This window comes from Rhyacophila brunnea, unplaced genomic scaffold, assembly GCF_057557595.1.
Source record: "Rhyacophila brunnea isolate RB1 unplaced genomic scaffold, BYU_Rbru_1.0 scaffold_13, whole genome shotgun sequence".
Lineage (NCBI taxonomy): Eukaryota > Metazoa > Arthropoda > Insecta > Trichoptera > Rhyacophilidae > Rhyacophila > Rhyacophila brunnea.
Window position 1 is genome coordinate 20,519,728 of NW_028232785.1, and position 5,037 is coordinate 20,524,764.

The following is a 5,037-nucleotide window of genomic DNA, read 5'->3' on the forward strand; positions in this document are numbered from 1 at the left end:
AAAGTTCCATACAAACTCCCGGTATTATTCTACTAATCAGTTGTTTTGACAACTTTTAAGTGTACGACAACGAATCATGAGAATCTTCAGTCGACAAGTATCTCGATGTAATAGCACCTGTACATGTGCCTATCGTGACAATAACTGTTTACACATTAAAGTGTTGACTGTCTCCAATCTCATTCTTCAATACTCAAGAGTAGGCGAGATGCGATGTTGTCATTTTATGGACTATTTGACAGGTAGTGAAAATCAGCCTACCTGGAAATTCATTCGTAATTCGTTTTTTTGCCGGCAGGTTTGCCACTATTATTCTACTGCCCAGGCCCAGCTCTAAAAAATCCTACTGTCGCATGAAAATTCAGAAGCTTCCAAAATTTTTTGATTCATGCATGCAATCTTGCCAACTGCAATATAATACATGTTTACCTACACATTTTCTTACTGTCAACAGTAAATCCATGCACGTGTAAACGGGGTATAATTGCATGCCTCATGTGAGGGCTGACTGAGTTCCGTAATATTGTGTCCTTGCTTGGCTATGGAAGGGCCCGAATTTTTGTAACAAACTTTCAAAATCAGTTGCTGTTATTCGAGTAAAATTTACAAATGATCCATCAGACATTTGAAGATCATCAGTAAGGAGTTCAGCACCCACCACCTCTTTTTTCTCTTACGTTTCGATAAACTATTCGTTAGAATAAATATGTACCAACACAACTTCCTCGGGCGACATTTCTGCAACAACTGATGTGAGTCCTGGCAAGCAGAATGTTCCGCTACATTGTTATTGAGACATCGACGTAGAGCGTCATTTTTGTCAGACGTTAACTACTCATCGAATCTCACTGAAATTTTGGAAAGATTCAACGTTTGTACGTTTGATTGTATTGTTAATAAGTTCATAATTTTCTTCTGTTGATAGCTCTGTAAACAAAATGGTGGCTCACATTCTAGTTTGAAGTCTTGTTGCTTAGTTTACATAACCTATATACACATTTATTGGTGTGTAACATGACTATTCATTTTAAAATTTTTATGACGATCAATGTATGGCTTCTGGTTGCTTACATAAAATTGACAAGGCAGTGTTTTTCTACAGGTATATTTATAGCTAAATTTTGTGAGATATTAAGTACTATGAATCCAACGTCTGCAGATAGAATCATGTATATAATTAACTGATTGGGTGAATCTGAAATAAAGAAGAATATCATCGTTGAAGTGTGAAGTTCTCTTCAAATGAAGCTGCAATGTGAAGTCACTTGTAGCTAACTTAATAGGTAGGTCCTTTTTGCTTAACTTTCATACATTTAAGGTTTAAGCTCTATCTCTATAGAATAAGGTTTTTCTACATCATTGGTATTAATATATTATTTTATGTTGAAATAGGAAGGGCGTCATAAAGACATATTATTACCTATACGTCTTTCCTAAGTCTAGATTATTCAGGCTTAGTTCTCGACGTGTTTAACAACAGTTTATCTTGTGATAACTTCATAATGACAAGAGATATCGAAGAATACATTATATTTTTTTTGTTCATTATAAAATTCTATCACAAAACGGTCACATTAATGTCCTGAGCGGTAGCTATCTTGGATATATGACGTCACATATGCCATCTGCCACAATTTCAAGCATAGCACCTGGTATATAATGATTGTTCAATATATACAGAATATAATATTTCAGGTAATCATTCAGTTTCTTCAATAAAAATCCCGAAGTATTTAATTACATATGGATTATAATGAAGACCTAATCACAAACCCAACAAGATTCAACGATCATCGACTTTAAATAGCAATCACACAAAACGATTCAGATACCAACTCGATCGTGTTGACGCTTGACTTGATTGGTTCATAATATACGTTCAGTTGCTAGTGTTAACAATATTAAGTTAACTAAAAAATATCTATTGGTCAGCTTGGCGGTAACACTTAACAATCTTCTCTCATTAGGTCGTCATTGTTGCCCCTGCGCATCTATTCTATACACAAGACTGCTTTCAGCCGCTATCTAGGGTAGAAAAGTATCCAAATATTAGCACTTGCAACAATTACAGTAACTTAGTTGTAATTGTTATAATAAGTGCTATGTTTGAACAGCACCTCTCTTGGCTATGATAAATTTTAGAATGAGATAGACTGCTTTGACAGTTCAGACGGCCAACTTATAATTGTTACAATAAGTGTTAATATTTCGATACAATCCTACCGCAGTTAGCTGCCGTAAAGGCCGAAAGTAGTTTTGTGTATAGAATAGATGCGCTGATCATGAAAAGTCATTTTTAAGTCGTGACAGAATTGGAACAATTCCTATTTTTTTGGCCATGATCGTGTCGAAGATTGCTTATAACGTACGAAAATATCCGAATTAAGCTTGAGCTTCCAAGAGTGGCCGCGCGAGTCTTGTGTTTGACATAACAACACAAATTTGACGTTTCCATAATAAAGACTGCCTGACTATTCATTATTTTAACAGACATAAATAATATCCTAATAAATACAATCAGCAAATCGATACTTGTCTAAATTTCATTTGTTGCAACTGAGCGTTTATTATGAACTAATCAAATCAAATGTCAACACAATCGAGTTGGTAGCTGAATTGTTCTGTGTGATTAGTATTCAAATCCGGGTAGGTCTGTGAGTAGGCTGGTGTAATAAGCCTTACCTTATCATGACGTGGGGATTGGATATTTTTGATAAGTCAACTCAAAGACTGGCAAAAAATATCGATACCATTTTGACAGCCCTAGACTCCTAACTCTGAGTAATATGTATTGTTTGCTTTCTTACAATATAATATCAACCAGACTATTTTTGGTTTAATATTCCATCTCCGAAAGGCACATCGGCCCTATCCTCACCTATAGTTTTTAACGCCTTGGAGCAGACACCATTTCTCCTGTGACGATATGTAGAAGATACTCACCAAATATTCATCAGACCAGCTCTTTCTACTCAGCAAAGAAATATATTAGATAGAGTTTTTCCGACCATGTCCGATCCTAATAGGATCATAATGGCCCCCCACAGATTAGAGGTTTGTATTAACAGATTTTGTTTTTTACGAGAAATGGATGTCAGCCACTTGCTCAACCTATTAGGTCCATACCCTGACTCATGCACAAATTGAAAAACAACATGTGTACTTGCCAGACCCAGGATTCGAACCTGGGACCCACGGCGTGATAGTTCAACGCTTAAGCCACGTGGCCACCGTGGGCGCTAGATAGATAGAGCTTAGTAGGTATAAAACCGTTTGTTTTTTTTTGAGGTCATAAAATTAGAATGATGTAAATTGGATGTATGCAGTTTGCTATGAGCTTTTGTACCAGAAACAGATGGCCGTATAGAATTGAGATAAAAAAATACGCATTGTTCGTGTAGCATTGTAGACAGTAATGTTCCAATTTTATTAGATTCAATAAAAATATTAATTATGTTAAAGATAATAATAATATGATTGTATTTCTACCTATTTACCTACATACCTATTTTATTACGTCTTTCCATCATATTCTGGTGGTTTTTATTATGACGTATTTTTTAAGTGTTCAATTTAGACATGAATTCCGGTACAACGGCTCAAGGTGAACTCTGATATGGTGAACTGTATATCGTATCTGTTCTGGCAGAACACACTAACTGGAGAATACTAGTTTTGAGTAATTTCACTTTGAAGTTGTTAAAATGTTTGAAATAGTCTATCATGTGAGTTTATTAAGTAATCGTAAAAAGGATGACTTTAAAATGAAGACTGTTTATTTATTAAGAAGGTTGATAAAGTTTGATAATTATAAGGAACATTTTGGTATAACTAACTCGATATGTATTTTTTTTCGAATTAGTGTCTTCTGCCAGAACAGTGACGATATATACAATTTTCTGGATATGATAATACAATAGGAGTTGTTGATTGCGATTCTAAAACGTGTTTTAAATTTTGATTGCTTATTATTAATAAAAATATTTTCTACGTTGGTAGCAGAAAAATGCATTGTTTTGTGGTTGAAGCTTGTTTTGGTTATATAGTTTCAATAATTAATTATTGTTAATTGCCATTTTACGTGATTGATCATCTGATTAATCATGTTTGTTTTACCTGTAGGTACAGTGATAGATGACATATTTTTTCAGGTAGAAGTATTTTTTTAATACATAAATTTTGAAAAGTTGAGTCAATTTTCGACCATTCGTGTCCTCTCACGTAATACCGTCTAATATGTTCTAGTGGCGAGGGGTGGAAGTAGTCTGTTAAGATCCGACATAAATAGTGGACAGTAAACTATGTCTGTCATACTTATCTGTTTTCGTTGAACTAATAATACAAATTGCAGATGGTGGTGGTTAGTTTTTAAAATTCAATTATACCCTGCCTAAACCAAACCATAATTAGTTTATGCATGCTATGGACGATTCGACAAAAATAGTGCACACATTTTCAGTCATATTTATTTATTTACGTTCAATTAGGAATAATATATATTATTATTACCTACAGATGGTGTTAATTAGTTTTTTTTTAATTCAAGCCCTGCCCAACCAAACCGTAATAGATAACAAATAATATTCTTCTATCTATAAAAAAAAATGTCTAAAATGATGAGATGTATGATTTAATGGCATAATTTTAGACTGTTATCTATTATGGTTTGGTTAGGCAGGGTTTAATTGAATTTTAAAAACTAACTAACACTATCTGCAATTAAATTAAATTTGTAGTCATAGTTTAATTAAAACAAATACGGCATGACTGACAAAGTTTAGTGCACATTATTTATGTCGGATCTTAACGGCCTACCTTCACCCTTCGCCACTGATAGGTACCTATATGTATTTTTATATTATTTTTTTGTCATAGGGCAGAAATAAAATAACAATTTCACATTGTAAAAAAAAAATTTATTTATTGAAAAACATAATATTATGTCAGAGATAAATAATGTATTATCAAATTACAATGATTTAAACAAAAAGGATAGATTAATACAGGAAGTTTTTTTTAACAAATATTTATTTAATA